We start from the raw sequence: 26,428 nt of genomic DNA, 5'->3' as shown, positions 1-26,428 counted from the left end.
TATCTACACACACATTTGAAAAAGCAGGTTCACTGAAATTGATTTTTTTAAATATCTTTAAAAGGAAAGGAAGCTACATTATAGTTTTTTATTGCTATGACAGTCAGTGAGAAAGTTATATTAATTAGTTATTTTAACTCCTAATATCAGAATCCCTGGTCTTAGTCTTTTGTGACCAGCTGGAGTGTTCCCGTGAAAAAATATTATGTTATACTGCTGCTAAAGATATGATATCAAATGTGTTCACATACTTAGCAAAACAAGCATGATCATGCAAACAGTGGGAACTCAGGAGGCAGTTTTGTAAATGAGTATTCACTGTAAGTCCCAGATGCTAATATTAAAGAGAAAATGCTCAGGACTATTTTTCCCACCTTCAGCACCAACACTCCCAGAAGACAATAGGACCCTCTGTAACCATCCACAAAGACATCATTCAATTATTATTTGTGCATGAGAAAATAGTTTGCTTCCTGCCTGGTCTGGGATTCTGCATATACTGAAATGTGAGAGATGTAGTCACAGTTCTGAGAAACAACGTCCTCCTTCATGGAAAAATCTCTATTCAAATGCCTCTACAGCACTGAAGCTTCACCAGTAGTTTCTCTGACATCAGAGGATGTTCTGGCACACAGCTAAAGATACCATCAGTCTGGCTTTAAAGAAGAGAGAAGCAAAGTGTCACCATAGCACAGAGGTTTGCACTAATATATTTTGCTTCAAATGAAATAAAAGAGTTATTATATTTCTTTAATTACAATATATAATTTGTAGCCATGGAAGATGAAAATGACATTTAACTAAGTCTAAATCCATGGTCTAGAGCTACACCTCTTATAAATTAATACATAAACAAGTGCCAAGTTTCTTGTTTTGAATGAACCTATACATGCATTAATACCCAACCTGTAGCCATGCCATGCTCTTCTAGCATTATTATTGTCATCATCATCATCATCATCATCATCATCATCATCATCATCATCATCATCATCATCATCATCATAGCTTTTTATTGATTTTTGTCCTACTGTGGATCTCAGCTCATTGTTAATAAGTCTGTTTACTGAAAGCAAGTTCACATTCAAATGATGCAACAGGCAGAGTAAAGGCAATTTTACATAACACCCTAAGGTCTTTACGGTATATCCAGCATATTTGAGCAAAATGACAAATGCTTTTACTTTCACAGTTTGAATGGAGTGCCTCCACTGACTAAGTCAGAGCAATTATGTCGTTCATCAACACATAATTTCCTCACTAATATGGTAGGTTGTATACTGAGCATGCAAAAAGTCAAATTCCTCGATTACCTCTTGCTGATCTTTACATTGTCTGTTCCAAATCCGAAAGTGCAAACTTGCTTACAGTTGCAATAAAACTAGTCTCATTTACACAAAGCACAGTGATACTGTCATTGAATCTAGATGATATAACACATTTTCTTTGTGTTACTGGAAATTTATCAACAGAAAAAAAAAATCTGTTCAAATTTGACCTAAATAGTCACTTTGGCCAGGAAACATTCTTAACTTTTAGCTTGTTATACAGTCTGGGTTGCAGTGAACAGCTTGAGACTGAGAAACTAGGGACACTGAACCAAGAGGCAAAACCCTCACATAATCAATATGTAAACAAACATGAAATGAGATCAGTCTATGGGATACTGTTAGTTCATGTATTTTGGCAAGTGTTTTCCAATCACCAGGGGTATTTTTCAGTTTCTACAGAGTTGTTATTAATGTCTTTATTGTTTGCTTGATTGAAGTTAGGCTCTGCCTTTAGCAGCTCCATCTTGTGTCGTTCAGAACTTTCAAATGAATTTGTCTTTGGTGTGAATAATGATATTCCCACTCTTTGAGGCAGACTGAATAGCAGTCAAACAAAGCTTTTAAAACAGTATAATGCTTTCAAGAATCTACCCTTCCCTTCCCAACATCATCTTTCTTATTATTCCCACGTCTGAGAAACTGAGGTTTCCTAGACAAACTCATGAAGCTCCTAGTATGGACAGTGGATAAACATGGTCCCTGTGGGAATCTGATGAGATAAAATTGTGTGATGGAAGAAGCTGCAAAATACAGAAAGCACAGAAAACAGTTTATGTTTTCCAACCAGCTACAGTTATTATTGGTTTTGACACCTTAATGAAGAATGGTGTGAATTTAAACCAGTCTGGATTCATTATCAATGAATGACTATGACTCCATCAACCCCATCCTTAGGTGTTGTCAAAATTTTGGCTGACAATATTGTTTAAACTCATGAACAGTAGGAAAAAAAAGAATCACAGAATCACAGAATGTTAGGGATTGGAAGGGACCTCAAAAGATCATCTAGTCCCAGGTTGGAAGGGATGGCAAGGATCATCCGGTCCAACCTCTCGGCACAAGAATAGTCTAGACAAGACGGCCCAGCTCCTTGTCCAGACAAGTGTTAAAATGTCCAATGTTGGGGAATCCACCACTTCCCTGGGGACATTATTCCAACGGTTGATTGATCTCATCATGAAAAATTTCCCTCTTGTGTCAAGTTGGAATCTCCCTAGGAGTAACTTGTACCCATTGCCCCTCGTCTTTTGCAAAGGACTCCTTGTAAAAAGGGAGTCTCCACCTTCTTTTTTTCCACCATTCCAATACTGGAACATGGTGAAGGAATCACCAGATCATCAGTTAACTACAGCCTTTTACCGCAGGATGTGTGTATCTAAGTACAATACCTACAGAACTGCAGCACAGGCAACAATGATTCTTCAGCAGTCCATTTCTCATCTAAACAAATAAAACAAGCAGTTGAGAATAGTTCTTAATGACTGATGTCAGTAGTTTCTCTCTCATGATTGCAGAGATGATAGTTCCTTTCACCATAGCAGTCATCCATCTAAAGCATCTCTGATATCTCTTGTTTCATTTTGTGTTTCAAATCCTTTTGATTTTTTATACAGTCATATGAAATCCTGAGCATGTTCACAAATAAAATCTCTATTTTCTTCTTTCTTCTGTTTAGTAAACAGTAAATTCAGTTCACCTTTGCTCTCATCAAGCCTATTTTACTGTTTCTTTTTTCTTACACCTGCAGTATTCCTTCTAACTAAGAGTATAGACAGTCCAAAAGTTTATGATTTATTGATTCAAAACTACATATTTTTCTAAGTGTTCTTCCACCTATTATTTATTAGTAGTTTAATCTGCAAGGTTTCCCGCTCTTCATGACTTTCAAATTAGCTATACCTCTTTTTGCTGTTATTCTGAGTTAGGACATATTTATAAATTCAGTACATCTACTCAGCCATTTCACAATTCATCACTGATCTCCCTATTCTGCCTCATTTATGAATAGATCTATTTACATAGTGTTTGTACTAATATTATTGAAACTTTCTTGTAATTCCCACAGAGTGTTACGTTACTCTGACAACAGACTTTATAGGTGGAATATGTGCTTCATATGCACACTCACTAATTCTATGTCTAACCTTAAATACAAAATCTGCCCAGGCTTATTGATGGAAATTTCTGCTGCTCTGCCACAAGCTGCTAAGTTTTCAACACAAAGTCAACATTTTCATTTGTCATCCAGGCAGATGAAACACTGAAGCTCAGCTGATATGGTTTCCACACCCTCATGTCATATAATCAATGTAAATGGCCTTCATATAGGGGAGATCCCACTGACTAATGTACATGAAGGTGTAGGTCTAGTTTATAACAATTTTTGGAGACAGTGCAGGAGGAGAGGAGAATCCATTTTGGCTTTCAGATCCTGTGTTAACTTCTGAAGGCTAGAAAAATAGGTAAACTTGCTTGCATGAAAAACAGGTAAACTAAGAGTTAGTGAAACACAATAAATAATCTTTTTCTTCAAGCACTTTTTCTACACTTTTTTTTTTTTTTCTTTTCAGACAATTGCCTTCTACATGCTGTGAGTTTATTTTACTTGTCTTTTTCTGTTTTGTTGACTTCCTGTTCACTTCTTGTACCTTATTAGAACTGGTTCTGATTCCCTAATATTTTGTGAATTTGTTTCAGCACATTTGACTTAGCTGACCCAAACACCAAAAGCCCAGACAGCCTTTCCAAAGAAATGTGTTCAGTGCATCCACATGCTCCAAACACTTAACAGCTCAGCTTTTGCACTGAGCTGGGATCTTTGACAAGCCATTTCTGATCTCCCTCATACCATCATAATTCCAATGAGGTTAAATTTATTCCAGTATAAAAGAAAGAGTGAATCTTATCCTAAACATTTGAAAACTTAATGGAACAATCCAGACAATTTGTGAAAAAAATTTTTTGGGGGCCATGTACAATATCGTTCTCCTGAATCACAACCCAAGTATTATACACTCCATTTAAATAATAAAGAACAATTATTAATAATGCATAATGGTAACAGCTTTTCTTAATTTTTGTGTTGGAACATATAAATCCTAATACCCTACCTGAGACTACATACCACTCAGAAATAAAGTTTTAATTTATTTTAAAGTCTGACCTGCAAACCCAACAGCATTAGTAATCAAAACTCTCATTAACCAGCCATCTTTTAGACCAAATATTGATTTGTGTATCAGTCTTATGTTGTTCTAGTTCTCCAGAAGCTTTTTTTTTTTCCCTCAAATTTTTTGAAATGAATGGAAACTCTGTAGGAATGAGGAGCTCTGAAAAAAAGTGTATTACTTTGTTACTGAAACACAGTTGAATGGGAAATTTCACAGATTATCAAAGAGTTTTATGAAATGCCACAAATCAGAATTCAAACACCAAAAAAAATCCTGGACAATTAATTAATGGTAGAGAAAATACACTTTCTCCTGCTGACTTAACAGCTCCCCACTTCAGCATGCGATAGAACTAGGCGGTCTTGAAGATGATCTTGATAAGCCAATTAAGATTTCATCAATATAGAAGGATTCAGTAAGAGGAGACCTATGGGTTCAGAAGAAGAGATACGTTGATGGCTCCAAGTACGGCTTCGTTCCTGTTAGAGGGATCCTTCAGCTGGGACAACAGGGAAGAACTGAGCTGCTGTGAATGCTGCACTGCCAAGGGAATTGTGCCAAACTCATCCTATTCATTCTGTAGAATTTTGCTGGAAAATACAGAATACAGAAATAACTCTACCCTAACACCTCAGAAAAGATTGAAAAATATTTATTTGGCTCCAGTGCGGGTTGAAATAAAAAATAAGAGTAGGAAGCAACCCCAGAACAAAGTATTTTCTTATTCACACAATAAATGTTTGCTTCATGAGGTATCGTTAGGTAACAGAGGAACTTGTGGGTGGAAAGGTCAGAGTGAAGCTTTATGACTACTGCATTCAGCTTTGTGGTGCCCAATGTAAGAAAGAAATAGACCTTTTGGAGTGAGTCTAGAGGAGGTCATGAAGATGATCAGAGGGTGGAGCACCTCTGTTATGAAGACACACTGAGAGAGTTGGAGATCTTCAGCCTGGAGCCTTCCAGTACCTAAAAGAGACCTACAAGAAAGCTGGAGAGGGACTATTTACGAGGGCATGTAGTGATAGCACAAGGGGTGATGGATTTAAACTGCAAGAGGGGAGATTTAGATTAGATACAAGGAAGAAAATCTTCCCCGTGAGAGTGTAGAGACACTGGCACAGGCGGCCCAAACAGCTAGTAGATCTCCCATCCCATCAAGGCCAGGCTAGACCGGGCTTTGAGCAATCTGGTCTAGTAGAAGGCATCCCTGCCCGTTGAAGGGGGCTGGAACTAGATGAGGTCTAAGATGCCTTCTGACTCAAACCATTCTATGGTGTTTAATTTCTAAACAGAACAAACATTTCAAAACACCTCCGCCTTTCGTCTGAGAAGAGCAGCTTCAGTCTTGCTGGTATAAGATAGTTTTTATATTCCAGGGTGGGATTTGACTGTGGGTTCAAGTAATGGCCATGAATTTTTGGCAGAAGGAAGGTAAGAATTAAAAATAAATATGCAAATTAAAATGTGTATCTCTTTGTCTTTATCTTTCAGGAATGGGAACAGGCAACCCGTGTCACTTTCATGAGAGCTGATCAGAGCTGCCTCGTCTCCCGAGATTTCCTCTGTAGCTCCTTGCACAAGATGAAAAAGGAGCCATAATCCAGAAGGATTTACATGAGCAACACATAGAATTTATGGTCTTTGCCAATATTCTAAACAGGAAAATAAGCAGGAAAAAAAAAAAAAAAAAAAAAAGAGAAGTCCTATCGTTTTTTAATAGGAAAATCTTCACATGATCATTGTAAAGCTTGTTTGACATGTATTGCTGCTGACTGATGTGTCTTGCCTTTGTTTTCTCCTGAGCAAGATCCTTCACATGTAAAATAACTGTCCATAGCAAATGAATTAACACATTTTTCTCCCCTCTTTTTTCACCCAGTGGTGTGAATGTTTGGGTTCCAGGAATAACCTCAAAAGGAGGGACTCCTGTGTACAGGCTAGTAAAGATAATAGCAGTAAAGCTGTTAGCATTGCAGACAATTTGTACAGATGCAAGAAAAGTGGACAAAATGCTCAAGGAAAGCAGCTGCACCAAACAATAATTGGGCTTCTGATGAACATTCAAGAAGTGTTTTGACCTGAGAAGCTTTTAAAAAGTGAAGACCTGAGAAAGCCTGAAGAAGGTTCCTGAGGTTATTCATGTAAATTGTTTGAAGAATTTTCCACAGTCGTCATGAACTTGTGCATGCATTTGTTTTTCAGAAACAGTCATACAATCACATTTTACTTGCATGAGTGTCCGCAAAAAGTGAATTTCACACCCGTGTGCACAAATATTTGAAGAAAGTGAATGGCAGATCCGTAGCTGTGTATTCATGCAAGAAAAGCCCATGCGCTAATCTAATCAGGCAAATTATACAACGCCATGAGGGCAGTCTGCCCAATCACAAAGAATATAAACAGTAAACCAAGAATATAAAGAAAGGTTCATTTTTGAGCAGTTCAAGGGGAGATGGAAGTAAGCTTTGCCAAAATATTAGTGAGGACATCACAAAAAATCAAATTTAAAAAAATAAAATTAAGATATTCCACAAGCAGCAAATGAAGCTAATTTCATTGAATAAAATATTAATTGTGAATTATTCACTCAGCATGAATACTTGGTTTATAACTGATACTGAATAATTCATTTCTGCAACCATGGAGAAATCCATGAAATGCTTTATTTGTATTTTTAAATATATGCCAACTCTTAGTTTTATAACTGTTTGAGTAGCTTGAGAGATCTAAATTATCTTCATTTTTCCAGAAAATTTATCACAGGGCTGCATCAGGAAGATTCCTTTCCTGCAATTAGGATGCTCGCTCCAACAACTGGGATGAGTTCATTTGCCTTGGCCAGTCTGTGTCGGCAGATTCACAAAGGAACAATACCTCATATTCTGAGTCTCCTCTTCCTATCCTCTGCTTTTCCATTTTTTTTTTATATTACATCATGCAAATTAGGTGGGGGTGTTTGTATTTTTTTCAGCATTTGAGTCTTCTTTATATTTTTGTGTTCTCACACAAGTGATACTGCATTTTTCATTGTTCATCCTACTCTTTGGCAGCAACTGTTTGCATTGGCATAAATAATAAAAGATTTATTGGAAAATGTTTTTACATAGGGTGAAAAAGAAAACACTGGACAGGTTCATAATGAGATCCCCAAAATGTGAATGGAAATGAGATTTTGTGTCATACGGATGCTGTGGTTCCTTCATCCAGATTCTTATCTGTGACCAGAACTGCTAAGATGGTATGTCTTTCTGAGCTTCTCTGAATTTGTCTTATCTTTACTCTCATTTTAAGATATTAATGTACTGGAATGAAACCTGTACAAACCCAGGGTGAGCACAGTCCAGTGCAGATGGTACAGATATATTTGGAGATGTGATTCTGCACAAAAAACCCTATTCCGTTCTGGATTTAAATGCCAAACTTTGGTATTTTTTACCTTTCCTCATAAACTCACCAAACTCATTGTGAATTGCGGGTGGGAATCAATCAATTAAAACACATGGGCGATTATTTAGATTTTCAGTGTTGGCCCCTTTGAGGCTGCCTCTTCAACAATAAAAACCAGTAAACATCCAGAGGATGTCAAAGGGATAGATACACCTCTTTGCTGATTTCATTCACTTACTTTCCAGGTGCTTTTGAAACAAAAGAGTAGGGATTCATTTTATGAAAATAATATAATATGTTTGGGACATAAGGTGGATAAGCAGGAAATTAACAAAGGAAAATACACAGCAGTAAAACCTTTCCCACTGAGATGTCACTTTAATGCTTTGGTGGCTGATATCACCATCTCTTTTGACTATATAAATATAAACCTTAAAATTAGCAAAGCTTACAAAGGAGGAAAAATCTTTGGATTCTTAATGCAAATGACTGGGATTTCTCTGCCTGCTATAAAAAACTTCATTTTACTGGAGAGATCATTTCAATAGTGTGTTTCGAGTCTTCCTTGAAGACAGGACAAGTAATACCTTCCTGATGTGAGTAATATCAGGTTCAATTCTTCAGTGTTTGTGACATGTTCAGATAATACAGTGATAAACCACACACAAAGACGCTTTATCAGGTCAAGTTCTCACTGACTTCAATTGAAGTTTGCTAACATAAAGATGGAAAATGAATAAAAAATATGACCTATCATAAATAGCAATTCATTTAAACCTTTTATTTAGGTTTATTTAATGTAGATTCCTCAATCTATGTGGTATGATCCCAGGAATGCGGGATGGATTTTTTTTTCTTTTCTTTTCTCCTCCTCCTTTTTTCCATGCACAATACCCAGATTAATGGAGCCCTGAATTATCCAGGGGTTATTATAATGCACTGAAGTAATGAATAGTCATTCATGAGGAAAAAAAAAAGACCAGGAATATCTGAGGGATGATGCTTGAAGTGGTCTGTTTAAATCATACACTTGGATTATTTAAATATAGGTTTATAATATTTAAAAACCTTTTTGAACTGAAGGATATTAATTTCCCAGTGAAGCTTATAGCTGAAACTACTGTACCACAGTTTTGTACATCAGAGCAGGATTTCAGGTAAAAATACAGTTTTGGGAAAAGACTTTGTGCAGCTAAAAGATGTTTCCTCCCATAAAGAAACAGAAAATTCTGTTGTAAAACGGATGTCACTAAATATACAAGAACAAGAGTAAAACAGCTGTCCCTTCTCCCCAGTACAAGCCTGAGCTTGACTGGTTTGAACAAGATGTGACACCATGTGTGTTAGAGATAAGCGCTTATTCCAAGAGCTCTCTCCCATCATCAGACTCTCTTTTTCATAAGCTAATCATCCTCCAAAGTGCATGAAAAGCTCTATTGTCTTTGCCACAGAGCCGAAACCACCATGTTTCAAGGTCCTTATTCTGAGTAGAACAACTATTTCTGATGCTGGTACATGCAACATGAATACGTCCCCTTCTCAAGCCGCAAATTTAAACCTCTCAGCAGAGTCTCATGGACAACACCGGCGAGACACAGATGTCTGGAGTAACATCGCCATAGCTGCTGGTAGAGGGAGAGACCTTCAGCAGCAAGATGTGCCTCAACTAAAAGCTTTATTTAATAAAAGATGTTGCTCTGCTTTGACAACATCTGCCTGAAGGACAAAGAGGCATTTTCATTTATCTACAGTATGGTAAATCATCGCTGTACTTACATAACAGAATTCACTGTGTGGTTTGAGCCAATTTTAATAATTTTAATGAAAAAAACCCTCACACACTGAAGATATCTAAGTCTGAACTGAGAAAAGTTAAGGCTAGAGCTCACGAGAAATTTCAACGCTGATTTCACTATTGCTCTGTCAAGATTTAATGGCACTGGCCGTGTAGTAATTATTTCTTTTCTTATATAATCAGAAACTGCCTCAACAGTCACTTCATATATAAACATCTTCTGTGAATGTATTGCTCTCCAAACAAGGTGTATTCCTATGTATGCCAAAATAAAGATCACATCACAGGATTTCTCCTGACTCTTTTCATCAATCTTTTTCTCCCTTTTGATTTCTCCTCCTCTACATAGTTTCTCCTCTCACAAATCAGATCACCACTCTGCCTTACCTCTCTTTTGGTTACCCCATCTCTCTGCTCACCTTTATCATCACATTTCCTAGTCAGGTTATTTAATCCTCAAAGAACAGAAAAGGATAGGACTGAGCCTGAGAGTTTTCTCTTCAAAGCCTCCTGGCACAAACCTGTACTCATTTGAAATAAGGCAAATAAAAGGCTCCATAGGGACTCTAATTTTTTATTTTATTATTATTTTTTTTTAAGTGGCACAAACCAATTAGAGAAATGCCTAAATCACACTTCAGAATGACAGAAATGTTCAGAATACTTTATGTTTCCAGGATTTTCTAACAACATTTGCCAATTCTTTGAAATGTAGATGAATATTAAGGGAAATATTTTGCAAAAGAGGTCCCCAACTTGAATTTTTGCACTGATATGCACTGATGCAAATGTTGCAAAATTACATACAAAGCACAATAGGTTTTAAAAAAGACGTCGTAACCACTCATGCAAACAGGACACATAAGTATGAACATGTAGGGACTGGGTGCTATCCCCAGATTATGCAAAGTGACAGTGTCTCACTGAAAACCAGTCCTAGTGCCAGGGAAGTGTCAGGAAAAACAAGCCTAAACTTTGCTGTCAGCAGCAGTGGCAACATCAATATTAACACTACACGACTGCTAAAGCTGCTGTACCTTATGCAGGTTGAACAACTCCCATGCATCATAAACCTATAAAAATGTGCTTCATAAGCAAAAACTGAGTGCATTTTGTTCTTACCCTTCTCATTCCTCCAAACTTGTCAGGAGACATTTTGAACGTGAGCCCTGAGCTTTCTTTGTGTACCTGCATCGGGTACCACTGTCTTCCCTCTACAGCTGCCAAGGACAGGACTTACCCCTCATTTCAGGCCACCAAACATGGTCTCAAAGATGCTTATATGACCTCTAGTCAAACAGTCCTCCAGGTTTTGAGGGACCCCAGATGAGCGCTTCTGAAAGCTGCTATTGCTCATGAAGTGTGGGGAGAAGGAAATACAGTATCCAGTGGTCCACCCTTGAAATGGTCCTGATTTGGCAGATACAAGCACCAAACCCCAAGGACAAACATCTCATAATACAAACATCACCTCCAGAATGTCAGCCAGAAATTTGCTAAGGCTTCAGAGATCATTTAGATAATTTTGAGGTTGTTTTGCATTATCAGTTATATTTTTTTTCTTTTTAATCACAGGGAGTATTTATAAAGATTCCCATCCTGTTCCCTCTTCCAATGCTTCAATTTCCACAAGATACACAAAAGAGCATAATATCATACACTAAAAATAGCACCAATAGGATATGAAAATGTGAACAGACCATACTCACAATTCCCTATTGATTTTGCCTCCAATAATATGAGATTAATAGGACAAAGGGCATTAATGCAATTCAATAGAGATCTCACATTTAAAATACCAGACTAATATAATAGCTAACACTGCTGTATCTGACTAGTATGGCATCTGTATAATGTGATGCAATATTATCCCTTGATACCCTAAGAATAGAAGCTAAATAAAATTCAGGGGAGGGGGAATTATGCTAAAGAACACTACATAGTCCTATGATTACTGACTGGGAAAGGAAAACACTGAGGATTAAAATAAAAAAAAAAAAAACCTTTACATTTAACCACTCTATGATAGAAAGACATAAACTAGAGTAATTTTTTGTGGTTCAGTTTTATTATTTCTAAATAATAGTTGTAGCTGCTGAGACTATTATTATCATTTTCATGACTGGGGCTTCTGCAACGTTTCTTTGCAAACAGAGCCTGCTTTTCACAGCAGCGAACCAGAGTTCATTACAAGAGAGTTTCTCTCCATTATGAAAATCTGTATTGACTTATCTGCAGAGCTGGCACCAAAGCAAAGCCAAACACAGCCTAAGTGGGACTTCCACCCACGGATACAACATGCAAGTCATTATTTTATGACACTGGAAGAGAAGCATCCTAGTGCATAGTTTCCAGCAATGTGGATAATATTATGTCAACAGTTTCCACAGCTGGTCACAGAAAACTATGAGAAATCTAACAACTCTCAAAACCTAAATATTAGGATCTAGTAGAGATAGAACTTTATTTATTTATTTATTTATTTAGAGACCTATTTAGAGACCTATTTATTTATTTATTTATTTATTTATTTGTTTATTTATTTTTCATTTGATAGAACTGTTTAAGAAATTATTTTCACTTATGTGCCATAAGAAGTTCTGACAAGGTCAGTATTTTCACAGCACAAGAGTTTAAAAGCTGGTGACCATGAACAAGTTTCACTGGATTGTTGTGTTCCTACTTTCAAATCAAACTCAATATGATTATACACTTATGCTCAAAGGTATGTGATACAAATACCTGCTCATTTTGGAAAACAGCCAAAGCCCAGGCACGCAGGTCCATTGTCACCGTACTATCAAACCCATCAACAACTACATTAAAATAAATCCCAGAAATTATTTTACTGGACACTTTTTCACAGCACAATTTGCTAAAGTCATCCAGTACTTTCATTACTCTCACTTTGTGATCAGATAAAAACACTGTTGTCAAGAAAGCTGACCACAGGCTTCAGCTGTCAAAGAAATATATCTGGATATAGAGATTTGGCCTGGAATTGTGTTTGCCGTTGTGCTTACGTATATACTTGTAATGTTGCCTGATCTAGAAAAACATTGAATGTGGTGCTGTAGACTGTTCTATAAAATGTTATCACAAAATTCTCAGCTAAAGAGCAAACATTTAAATACACAGTAAAGATCTCATAACTAGTTTTAAATTGCAAGAACATAGCACCCTGTCAAATTGTAACCATTAGGTGTTTTTAAAATGCCTATTGTGCAAGTGTTTGGGCTTTCCTTGTTTAATTTCAATAAGTGTCTCTACTGACTGTAAAATATAATATAATTCTATAACACTATTTACTGTAATAAGTGTGTTTGTGACAAGAATATCAGCATTTTAAAAAGTTCCGAGCTACCTTATCATACCAGTCTTTGAAGAGGAAAAGAGAGCCTCCCTATAACTCTCATTCTCAGCTTGGTCATTAGTTTCATACACAAGATATGAAAATGGAGCACTTTTAAGTGTAATTATATGGTGAACTAGTTTGGGTTGGGGAGGTGTGAACATTCCAGCAACTGTACCTAAATTGTTTGGATTTAAAACACTGTCTCATTAGTTCTGTTCAAGGAGAATAAAGCAGGATAGTGTATATGGAGCACAGCTGTATACATGCAAAATGATTCAAGACTTGCTGTTCTGTGTGTGATCATATGAGCTCAACATGTCACAAGCCAAAGCTCTTCCAGATCTTCAAGATCATGAGTGGCAATACATGAGCCTTCTGAAGAGGATCCAAAGGTAAGTAATCACAGGTAATCACACTGAATCAATTTTGTTTGTTTGTTTGTTTTATGCATACTTATTACTATCTACTTCTTAGGGAAGTCTGCTCTCCCCTTGGGGCCCAGTGTAAAGTCAGATGGAGTTTGCCTTGGGCATAGTGAGATGAATTTTCTATTCTTGGAGAAGTAAGGCAGGCGGTCAGCAGAACTGCTACCTTGGGCTTACAAAGGTAGACTTTGACCTGTTTGGGAGGCAGCTATGAAAGGCAAAATTGTCCAGGTAGGCTGGTCGCTCTTCAAGAAGGAACTCCTTCAGGTGCAGGAGCAGGCTGCCCACGTGTGCTGGAAAAGAAGCCGGTGGGGAAGACCAGCCTGAGATGCATCTGGCACTTGGGAATAAAAAGATAATTTATAACCTTTGGAAGAAGGGGAAGGTGAATCACCAGGACTACAAGGGTGGTGTGAAGCTGTGCAGGGAGAAAATTAGGAGAGCCAAAGCCCAACTAGAGCTGAGCCTGGCTACTGCTGTAAAAGGGAACAAATAATGCTTCTAGAAATACATCAGCAACAAAAGGAGGGCTAAGGAGAATCTACACAGATGCAGAGGGAAACATAGTGACAGAAGATGAGGGAAAGGCTGAGCCGCTAAATGCCTTCTTTGTCTCAGTTTTTAACAGTCAGACCAGTTGTGCTCCAGGTACCCAGCCCCCTGAGCCAGAAGACAGGGACAGGGAGCAGAATGAAGCCCCCATAATTCAAGGGGAAATGGTCAGTGAGCTGCTGCATCACTTAGACCCATACAAGTCTGCGGGGATGGGATGATGGGATGCACCCAAGGTTGCTGAGGGAGCTGGCAGAAGTGATCACTAAGTCACTTTCAATCTTATATCAGCAGTCCTGGCTAAACAGGAACGTCCCAGTTGACTGGAAGTTGTCAAATGTGACACCCGTCTACAAGAAGGGCTGTAAAGAGCATCTGGGGAACCACAGGCCTGTCAGTCTGATCTCAGTGCCAGGGAAGGTCATGGAACAAATCATCTTTAGTTCCATCATATGGCACATACAGGACAACCAAGTGATCAGGCCCACTCAGCATGGGTTTATGGAAGGCAGGTCCTGCTTGACCCTCCTGATCTTCTACAAAAGGGGGACCTGCTTAGTGGATGGGGAAAATGCTGTAGACATTGTGTACCTAAACTTGAGCAAAGCCTTTGACACTGTTTTCCACAGCATTCTTCCGGAGAAGCTGGCAGGTCATGATTTGAACGGGTGTAGTCTTCACTGGGTACAGAACTGGCTGGATGGTCGGGCCCAAAGATTTGTGGTGAATGGAGTCAAGTCCAGTTGTTGGCCAGTCACAAGTGGTGTTCCCCAGGGGCTGTTTAGCCTGGAGAAAAGGAGGCTGAGGGGAGACCTTATTGCTGTCTACAACTACCTGAAAGGAGATTGTAGCATGGAGGGTGTTGGTTTCTTCTCCCAGGTAACAAACGATAGGATGAGAAGAAATGGCCTCAAGTCATGCCAAGAGAGGTTTCAACTGGATATTAAGAAAAATTTATTCCCAGAAAGGGTTGTCTGTCACTGGAACAGGCTGGCCAGGGAAGTCGTGGAGTCATTATCCCTGAAGGTATTTAAAAGACCTGTAGATCAGGTTCTTAGGGACATGGTTTAGTGCCAGATTTTGTTTAATGGTTGGACTCGATGATCTTGAGAGTCTCTTCCAACCAAAATGGTTCTATAATTCCGTGAAAGACGTGAGGAGAAAACTTCCTACTCTAGTACGGTCCTCAAATTACTACCCATTATTGATTTTTCAGGTAACCAGCAATGAAGTTGCAACAAGAAGTCCAAGGACAACCAACAGAGACTTCAGAGCCTTGAAACAACTGGTGTTATGGATCTTTTCCAACCTAAGTGATTCTGTGATTCTATATGTAACCCATATTTTAATGTAAATGCTACAATTGTAAAAACAAAACAACAGTCAGAATCTACAACCATCAGTTTGGCTCTTCTCTGAGGAAAGGTAAGACGAATTAAGGAAGTCAAAATGTCCACTGATTTACATTTGGCTTAAGGTATTCCTTATTCCCTTCCCAATGCAGGGAAAAAAAGTGCATTGCAGTTGCTGGTGGCATTATCAGCCTGTCCCCAAATGCCTACTCTCTGTATTTATAATAGAATCTGAAGGTGAAGGTCACCTTTCTGATGGGTTTCAGGAGATGTCAGCAGTGCACAGGGCTTGTTTGGGTCTCGCTTGGGTGCTTGGACTATTTTGAGCAGCAAACACAATTATTTCCAATGATATGGAATATTGTGCCAGTTCAGAAATCAAATTAGCTGTTATCCGTTTCAGCGAAAGTGCATCTATCCCACTCTCCTTCCGTGCCTCACAATGTGGAATTAATTATATAAAATAATAAGAGGAGAAGATAAATGCCAAAAAATTGTGTTGGCTGTGCCACAGCTGGGTTAGCAGTATGTCTCATCCTGTCCAACGATGAGTACACAGAGAAGAGCAACAGTAATAATTAGAGGGATATCAGTTGTTAGCACAGAGATGGCTTATTTTACACTGAGAGGAGAAGGGTCAAGACTGATTGAAATCAAAAAGGCAGAGTGGAAAATTAGTCAGTTACCCTTTTTTTGGCACCTTTCCCCCCCCTCAATGAAAAAGAAATAAAATAATACAAAATAAGTTGAAAGGTAATCCTCCTCATGCAGCACACTTGAAACTGCAAAATTCACAATGTCTTATCATCAGATAGCACAAAATAAAAAAAATTCAGCAAGACTTTTTGAAAGGACTAAGTAATTTTGTAGGCTTTTAACCTTTGCTGATACGCAGGTAAATTGAGCACAATGTGGAGAATCAGAGCTGGTGTCTTGGGGCAGTAAGCTGATTGCCTCCAGCCATCAGCAATAGACTCTTGTGTTTTACTCCCATAATATCACCACGTTGAGTGGCAGGTGAGGTACATCTGTTCTTTAAGAATGCAGGTATTACTGCCTACCACCAGAGCAACTCACCTTAATTAATTGATTAATGGTCCAAGGAACAATGAGCTTTGTCTCTTTGGTATTACTCAATCAGAGAAGTGGCTCTGTGGTAGAAGCTCCTTCTGAAGATGTTCCATATAAACCAGAAGAGCATCCAGTTCATGTACCAAACATTCCCTGTTCCCAGCCTCAAGCTTGTCTGTCAGATATTTAAATACAAAAGATGGAGAACACCTCTTTAAGGCAGCTTTGACCAGCAAAACTGTAGGGTTGGTGCTGCTCATGGAATAACCAGAGAAACTACCTTAACAGAGCCTTTCACTGACTGCAAGATGGTTGGGGCAAAATTAATCGAATCTGATGGGCAAGTCACCAGAGATACATGTTTATCTTTCCTGCATTATAGTGTCTGTATTTGAAATACCTCTGAGCTCAGAGCGTGTCTACTGTCAGAGCTTATTGACAACACCCTTAATCACCAGGTTCTATGTATTTCCGTGCATATCCCTCTCTCTCTGGTATTTTTAATATATCTTGCTTCTGCTTTCAACTCATCCGCAAAGCTGTCAGTTTTCTGAAATCCATCTTTCACTCTCCCCTTCTCCATGCATGTCTACATTTTTGATGATACCTAAATAACTCAAACAAAAGGCTGAGCATCCGGTTTAAAAAGTGAGAATATTCAGTATTGCCAGCCTGTTTTGGTACATATGCAGTGGTTTAAAAAGTTGGTGAATTTGTATTCAGTGCTGGAATGAGGCTTTTTGGACAGCCAAAAACCCACCACACATACCTCTGAGGAGACACTGACAACCTTAGCTGAAGCCTCATCTTAGGCTGGAGTCCTGGACTTTTTTTGTTTCTTTATTAAATTCAATGTGTTTTCTTTTCACTGTATTTGCCCTGGTTTTTTTAAAGCATTTCTACCATTACTTTCCTAATCTTTATCCTTTACATGCTGCCAAAAATACATCCATGGTATTGAGAGGGAGCTGATTTATCGATGAATTATGGCAGATTAGATGAATAATAAATTAATTCTAGCAGATTGACAACTTTGTCTTTGCTGAAAAGATGCTTCAGTTTTATCCACAGCCTGCAGGAAACCCAAATATCTCTAAAAGGCAGAAGGGCAACTGATGTGGTAAAATCTATCTGGTTCAATGAATCTCTTTTCCTCACCAGGTCTAGGCACAGTAGGACTCTTCTGTGTTATTCTATTTTATTTGTTTTTCTTTATTTTCATCCGAGAAGGGAAAGCTACCGGTTGGCATCCCCTTCAGAGGACATTAACCAAATCTGTGGGTGTCAATTCATTCCCTGTCCCTGCCAATGTCCCTGTTGGTCTCTGTCTCTATTGCTCCATCAAACCAACGCTGCAGAGAGCAGAGCCCCTGCAACCCACCAGAAAATTTGTTGTTTATCATTTACTGCCTAGCAAATCAGTTTGAGTAGTCTGCATTCCCTATTTATTTCTCTGCTCTTTGGACACCTCCATGGGGGGAAAAAAAATCACCTTAATTTTCCAAAAGTTTACATCTTTTCCTGCCTCTTGGATTAGTTTCCTTGCTCAGGACACATGGCTGATGTTGGAACTGCTATAATATTTCAGAAGATAGGTTATAATTTCATGTGGAGAAAATAAGCTGAGCATACCTCAAATGCCAGAGAATAAAAGATTCTTCCTAAGTAATTTGAGTATTTTAGGACTGGATTCTGAAGGCGCTGACATAGATTTCAAGCGTTTGCCACTCTTTGGGATACAGTCCATAAAGAAAGAATGAATGGATCATAAATAGGCAGAGTTATTTTTGAAAGCTATCTCCCAAGCATCATCTGTCATTTACAAATTTGAACAGGGTAAATAACTGTGTCAAGAGAAGGACGGGTTTTTGTTTGATAACCTAAGAGAAACCTCTTATATTACTGGCAAATATTGATGAACGTGTTTTCTCCTCTTATTTAATAATGTCTTTTTAAAACCTGTGATAAAAGCTACAAAATTATTTTGAAGCTAAAGTCCCTGTGCACACCTGTGAAAGCACCTCTTAATTGTTAAATAGGAATATGTTAAAAGGCTTGAAGATGAATTACATTTTCATCAACTTTCCTTCAGAAGAGGTGCATATACGTGATTCTTCCTTCCCTCCTTAAGATTCTGGATTTTTCATGTGGAACTTGGTCTCTTTGGCCTAATATTCTCAATTTCCCTGAAAACTTATTTGTGATTTTCTTCTCTCCCCAGATGTCTATGCTCAAGACTAAAATACTCTCGCTTTTCTCAGAGCATTCATCCCTTGTACACAGAATATTTATCTAAATTTCGCTGCAGCAAATAAACAGCAAATAATAATTAATATTGATGTTTAAATTCTTCATTCTTCAGTCTTTAGGATCAATGTTGCAAGGAGAGCAATGGGAACTGCACAGGTGCTGTGCGGAGGAGGTAATACTATTCATTAATATTTTTTATTAATTTTGTTTGTTTCTTCTTGGTAAATTTGAGGCAAGAACATTTAACCCAGTTCCCTGAAAAAATCTGAAAAAAATCTGAAAAAATCAGGAAATTCTGAAAATTCAGTTCTGAAAAATCAGAATGAAATTGTGTGAAAAATTGAACATTCTGAAGTACACAAATTACATAGAATTTTAAAGAAAAACCTTACAACAATGGTAAAGTGAGAAAATTTCTAGTAAATTTTTGTATAGGTTTTTTGTTTTTTTTTCTTTTCATTTCATTTGTGGAATTGTGAATTAAGATATTGGGTAAAGCTGTATGGTTCTTCCCTTAACTGTATAGAATGTGAATTCCAACAACATTGCACAAAGAGGAGTCAGTGCTATAGACATATTTCAGTTTGTTTAAAAAGAAACCATATAAATAGATAGATAAATAAAATCGTATGGTGGCAAGGAGAATTGTTAATTATGTGATGTCAGTGTTTATGTACCAATTTAGTGCATGTCCCATCATATTCTGTACATCTACAATGATGCAAGGATATAAACATCTAAACATCATTTTTGAACGTCATGCAGTACAGTTATGCTACAAATCCAAGAAATAATAATATTTGGGAAAAACTCTGTTAGCTTTTGGAAAACATTGCAAACATAAACATATGTCATAAACATATAGAAACTACTTAGGAATCAGATTTTCTTAAGGTGGTTTAAGTGAATAACACTGTATGTGCCACCCTTGGAATTTTTACAGTGTGAGTAGATTTCTGTTATTGCTGTGAACAGAAATCCAAGTGCTTAGGAAGTGCTGACTTTGTTGAATCTCTTTTTACATCAGCCTGGGACCATATTTAACATTTATTTGGTGAGCTGTCCACTACACAAATGCTTGGACTTTGTGCACTCATATCACAACAGCCCCAATCCTTTCACTAAAATAATTCTGGGAGACCTCCTGAGTCTGTCATCAGGCCCTATATAGTAATAATAAAGTCGTTACTTATTACTGAGAAGTCATTGCTCATTACTGAAGGCATTACCAGCTTGCATTGAAGAGATTGCGGACCCTAGCAAAACCAGAAAGTTATTCATGTAATCCTAAACTAAAATAATTATAATACTTAGCTATGATGCAGCTCTTCACATCTCCAAAGTGATGAACGAAGATAAATTAAATATTCCTTCCAACATACTGTGAGGGAACCCCTCTTTATATTTAGGTGAGAAAGTCATTGAAGGGTCGTCAGAGTGGAGGAAAAGTAGAAGATCTCCCTTAAGAAATTCTCCCATGGGGACATTCAGAGCTGGAAGGATGACATTTCTCCCTACATGAGGGGCAAGGACAGCGCTCGAGGATGCCTGGGAACCAACCCAGCACTGTCTCCATACCAGTGCCCACTGATACCTGTGTTATAAAAAGTATTATCTTTTCTTTATAATTCCCAAAGGGGCAAGAGAGCAGCAGGCAGACTATGGTGGCAGCTTTTCTCAACCCAGCTCCCATTCTCCCTCTCTTTTCCCAGGAAAAAGGACTTAAAAGAACATCAGCGTCCCTCTTGCACAACATAAAGGCAACCGCGAATGCAATGAAACTCCACCAGAGATGTTTAGTGACAAAAACTGAATTATGTGAAGCTGTCTCCATCGTGATCGATGGTGGAGGAGAGCACAGGCACCAAAATGTTTTCTCCAGGAGTTTCCAGGCAAACCATTGCCAAGCCAAGTATTAAAAACTGCACTTGCTAAATTGAACTAAAAATTTGTCTGCTGCATTGGCTCAGGCTCACCCAGGCAGATCTCTGCTTGACTGCCCGGTAAAACAGAAAACTGACTCTAATGATGTTTTTATGTGCTCTTTGAAAATTACGCGTGAAAGACGCCTTCTCCAGCATCTTCCCACTCCTCAGTCTCCAAATCGGAAAAAAACAAGAGCCATGAGACAAAATCCCAAACCAAAACAGAACATGTGAACTGAAAATATCTGCAGAGGCTTTTTAAAGTTTGAAATGTTCTGTCTTTTTCTACTGTAGAAAATATGGTTATTCCACAAATGTAAAAATTAGTTGTACAGAACTCAGGGATATTAGCCTTTTGTTCCTGTAGCATCATGCCAACACATATTTGAAACATCTTTTCACATATTTGAAACATCTTTTTTTTCCTAATCTGCCTTACTTGGCACCTGAGAATAATAATAACTCAAGCAGCTGATTTTTAAAGAAACAGCATTCTGTGAATCTGATCCACCTTGCAGTTCTGGATAGACTAATAACTCATTCAGTATGTAAAAAAGTTTCCTACTATTATAGCTATTTTTCTATTGTTAATATTGTGTTAGCACTTTCATCTTAAATTCTGATTATCAGTGGTTTGCAGCAAAACACCTTTAAAAATACCAAGATTTTTGATATGGACAGAAAGGACAAGAATTTGTGGACAACTAAGTGGATGCAAATACATTACAACAGGTACTATAAGAGTAAATGGTTGGGCAAAAACCTGTTTGCTGGGTTTGCGTTTTTGGAATGCATAAAGGTGAAACACGCTCGAGCTGCACACATTGTAAGTCTGTAGTTTATACCAAGGGCTATAGCGACACATCCACAGTAACTATTTGTGGGATTTTTTTTGTCACTAGGAAAACTATAAAAATTCAGAGCTTGATTTTCTTCCTCTTTTCCTCAAAGTAAGTCAGCAATACCTCCACTAAAGTCAATGGAGGCACACCAGTGTAAAATTGGGGTGCGAGGTGAATCAGAATCCTAATTTATTGCTTCATGTTAAGTTATTAATATTATTTTTCTTTTTAGGGCTCAGTCCTACAGTTCTCCAGAACAGCAATTGAAATCAGTAATACTGTACCTGGCTAAAGATTACTTTCAATGAAAAATGAAATAGAAATGAAATGTTTTTCTGGTTTTTTTTTTTCTGTGTTTTTTTGTTTGGTTGGTTTGCTGTGTTGTTTTTGTTTTTGTTTTTGTTTTTGTTTTTGTTTTTAATGTATACAGCAAGCCTGCAAGCCTTTTTTCTCCTTTTTTCTCCCCTCAACTTTTTCCAATACCAGAAATAGTCTTTGTTTCATGCTGTGGTCAGCATGGAGAAGCAGGACGGCCCCATAACAAAGACTGCAGGAGGAAAGAAAGTGGAAGCGGGAACATTTATATTCAGATTCACTTCTTGTTTTTATCCCACTTCAATTAAACATCTACAAAACAGTTGGATTAAAATGCATGCATTGCTGGCCGAACTCATTGGGCAATTAAGGATGAATTAAGATCAAATTTCATTCTCCAATCATAGTTACTAAAGATATGCTTCCAGTAATTATTTATTTCCCCTAGAAGAGAAAAAAAAAAAAAAAAAAAAAAAAGAGAGAAAAGAAAGAATAACAGCAAAACCTATGAAACCAAGCACTTGGTAATTTCTGATCCCTCTTACACAAAATAGATGAGTGCCGCTCTCACTTGATATGGTGGTTTCATTTCAAAGGTGAAAAGAAAACTGCTGTATTTTTATGAGGACTGGTGATGTGTATTTTGGAGATGCTCAGACGTGCATATCAGAGCAACTTGCTTGGCCAAGCCTGGGTATGTGCAGGAGGGACAACTTTGTCGTGGTCATCTCCTCGCACCCACTATGGAGGGATGGGGTTTTGACTTGCACGGCATCCTTGTTTAGATAAGACATTAAAACATTTCCCACTACGTGCTTTCTCCCATCTCGTTACGGACGCTTATGTTGTGCTTGTTGCCCCTTTTTTTTTATTTTCCAGAAGGTTTTCCAGCATCTCCCTTCCCTTTTGCTATGTCAACAAGGACAACATCTGCTTTTCAGAAAAGACTCGCAAAGGGCCAGTCCTTAAGTCCTTCCTACATGTAAAATTCCTGCACTGCCTCTACAAATTTCACCTAAGCAGCAATTATACCAGTTGTAGGTGAAAAACAATGTCATCGGGATAGTAATGAATTATTGTGTTTTCACTGTGAATAAAAGCCAGATACCAAGGGAGGGCTAAGCACAGAATAAGGTCTACCTCCTAAAACCACACAATAATAATATGTTAACTAGTACGGATACCCTTCACACCAATTCTTTGATGAGTCTTTTAGTTCTGCGGTAATAATTTGATTTTAAACTAACAGCCTTACAATCCCTATTGTACGTTAAAAATCACTTAGTGTTTATTATATAATAACTGTAAACATGTAAGGACTGATGATTAACTACAGTTAACTTATTAAAACCTGAAAGATTTAATTAAACGTACTTGACAAGAGATGTAAATTTAAAATTAGTTTTAAAAATTCTGCATAAAATATAACATTTCTTGAATAGCTGCATCTAATCACAAGAGACATTTTATCTTTGCTCTTATTTTTATATCTTAAGTTTAAATCCATTTTTCTGTTTCCCCTTTGAAACACCAGGCACAAATTTAAAGGGAAAAGGCAGAATAAAAATTGACCAACTAGGTAAAACTAGGAAGCATATTCCTAGCAAGCCCACTCCTAGGAATCCTAAAAATATTCCTTCAAAGACACATTAAAAGAATAGCAGAAATATTTGTGTGAAGAAATAACATTACCCTAAATGAAGAAACTAGCAACTTAAACAAAAACACATTTTTGCTCTCTCCTTCATTTACCCAGGTTTTGGCTTGCACTATGTTCACAGGAACAGTTGATACCAGCAGTGAAAACACATTCTTCATTCTGCATCTTCCCAATAGAGATTCCTACATGGTACAAAACACACCAGCTTCCCAACATCTGCATCTCACTACTCCAGGTTACCTGGAGTCAATGTCATGTGTAATTTTAGTAATGTGGCATTATTAAAATCCAGCTGTTTCAGGTTTAAAGTTTCTACCCACAGTCTGAAGCCACAGACAGCTCAGTACTGCCTTTTACAGTTTGTGAAACACACACGTTGCTGTATTTGATGCAGTTTAATCGGTAGACACTCTGATTACGCATATGATTAATATGACTTTTACCATAACTATTATTGTGTACCATGCTTCTGTTAATTCTGTTAATTTTCCTTTTCCGCTTGGCCATCTTTGCTGTCCACATACGTTATATTTGCCTGGGACACTAACTCCCCTAAGGTCCAGCACACCTATGAGCTTCTGGATCAGAACCCTTTGTAACAAGCAAATTTTAGACGTGATTTTTTTTATCCCCTAATGGCTCGTTTCGAGATGCTAACAAAAGCCGAGTACTAAGCGAAGAAGAAGGAAAATGACACTAATTATCTCCAGTAATTTAAATATATAAACTAGCTTTGAGTGTCTATACCCTGTTTCCCAAGTGCTGAGTCCTCAATTAACTCTTGCTTTATCATCTTTCCTCAGTTTATGAAAAGGTATCTCTCCCTCCAGTTCTCCTCCTCAAATGATGTTTTAGCAGAAAAATCAAACCAGCTTTATAAATAACTTGTTGTTGTGCAATTATTCTTTTCCCAGATTGCACCCCTCTTTAAATGGATTCGAGAGGAGAGATCTCCGATGTGCGAACGGGAGGGTGCACACTGCACATTGCATACCAACACCATGGGTTCTTATTTACATGTTGCTCATGTTTATGCAAGTTAAAGACAAATACAGCTGCCGCTGCCTTCCCCAGGAATCACAGGCACTGGTCAATGCTACTAATAGTGGCTGCAATCAAGCTCGTAATGTATTTTTCATGGAAAGAGAGAAGCCCTAATAGCCGGGGAGGGTGTGGGGGGAGATCTGCGCAATTTTCTTCCAAAAGATAGCCGACATTTTCAAAAAAAAACAAAAACTGTACATTCAGTTGAGCTTCTTTAGTGGCTTTCATGTTATAGGAATATTTCCTGGTGATGAAAACACCGCAGAGCCAATCAAACCGCAGTGCTATATAGGCTGCCACACTAGGAGCCCAGTATTTAAAATAACCCTTATGTATTATTCATTAAGAGTTGATGTTTATGCAAATTACAAAAGCATGTGCCCACCTGGCCATCATGGGTTAATAACAACAACAACAAAAAACAATAATAATGATAATAAAAAATGCATAGGCAGCCTCTTCCCAAGTAAACTAGCAAGCATCAAGCCATCCCCAGAATCTATGTAACGAATTATAATTCTCCTTCTTTAAATGGATCAAAAAATTGTAATTCTTACCTGTTTAGCTTTGTCGGGCACCACATTTTCTGGATGAAATAACTGACTGTGCGTGCAACCAATAAAACTGAACTGAGAAGCTGATTAAGGGCAAACTTAATGCAAAGCCACTCACTGAATATTCATATGGTGCCGGTGTTTATGCAAATTAAAGCAAAAGAAAGCCCAAGGGGATTGGTTGCCATAGCCCACAAACACTGCATACAACAGAAAAATAGAGAATAGTGACAAATAAATCTTGAAAATCGTAGCTAGGAAGCAGAATGGGGAGTATAGTAAAATATTAAAAGTGTTACATGAATTACAGTTTTTAAGAGCTTTATCTAATCATATCATTGTTAGGCCTTTGAGGCATTTTTGTACAGTTTACTGATCTGTAATTATCATCACACTACAAGACAGTATCATTAATGTTTGTCAGCTTTATTTCTTCTGTTACTCTGTAAGCAGAGTCCTTAAGCATATCAAGTAGGTGAAAAAATAATTACAACAAAATTATAGTGTAATACATTAGGAACAAAACCCACAGACTTGTGTTACACTTTATTAAGTCTTTCAGATAAGACCTTCTTCTCAAGCAAAAGGACAGTGAAAAGTAGAGTATGTCAGTGGCAATATGCTAAAAAAATGAGATTTAGCTGCTTGGTGTCTTAATTTTGCTGGTAGCTGCTTCACTCCAGGTGCAGGCTCATGTGTGAGACAGCTAATATTACTGTTGCATTGGGCTTTTTCTCAACCTAAAGTCATTTTGAAAAGACTCTGCTTTTTTTGTGTGATTAAAAATCAAAATATATGTGAAATTTGTTTAAGTGTTATTTCTCAAATCAGATTAAAATGTATCAATCCAAGTTCTCATTATGGTAGTTGCCAAAATCAATAATGCTTTTTTACAAAGAGATATTTCAAAGTCAAAATTATATAGCATATCAGCATTGCATTTTCCCTGATAAGCAAGAATATGTATATATAGAAATCCTACTCTTATGCAGTATATTATATTTTAGTATTTCCATTTATTTCCATCAACAAATTGAACTTTCAAGAGAGGGTCCATATGTAGATAACCATTTATTAATGGTACCATTGTTATTCAAGGTTTAAGAAGGATCAGATAAGCCATCTTACACAACATATTTGCGTTATGGATCAATAGGTACCTCTGGCTCTGAAGTTGTGTGTGATTTCCACTGATACCTGTTGGCTGCTGTTACCAAATAACTCTTCAGCTGAAAAACAAAACAAAACCCAACAGAAACCGCTGCTCCGTGGTCACACATGAGCAGGAATCACTAGTTTGTAGGGAGCTGATGGGTTCCCTTTCTTGGAAGTCGAGTTGAGAATGAATGCACCTTCTCAGAAAGTGGAGTGATGGTCCAGCTTCAGGAAATTGAGGCTTA

At 37.6% G+C, this 26,428-nt stretch overlaps 1 long non-coding RNA gene across 8 annotated transcripts in view; it reads right to left on the bottom strand.

The window, feature by feature from the left end:
• The window catches only part of LOC110356824 (uncharacterized), a 156,043-nt gene extending 130,747 nt beyond the window's left edge, over nt 1-25,296 (bottom strand). For 3 of the 8 annotated variants that reach the window (XR_010469066.1, XR_010469065.1, XR_010469072.1), the window contains exon 1: nt 25,032-25,250. This is a non-coding gene — a long non-coding RNA (uncharacterized LOC110356824). Of the gene's footprint in view, nt 1-25,031 lie in introns of all 8 variants that reach the window. The other 5 variants (XR_010469070.1, XR_010469071.1, XR_010469069.1 and 2 more) reach the window with 4 other exon arrangements.
• Between the last annotated feature and the right edge of the window lie 1,132 nt (nt 25,297-26,428).

The sequence above is a fragment of the Columba livia genome, chromosome Z (genome assembly GCF_036013475.1).
Source record: "Columba livia isolate bColLiv1 breed racing homer chromosome Z, bColLiv1.pat.W.v2, whole genome shotgun sequence".
Classification (NCBI taxonomy): Eukaryota; Metazoa; Chordata; class Aves; order Columbiformes; family Columbidae; genus Columba; species Columba livia.
The sequence above is the reverse complement of the archived record's forward strand: the minus strand, read 5'-3'. Positions and strand labels throughout refer to the sequence as shown.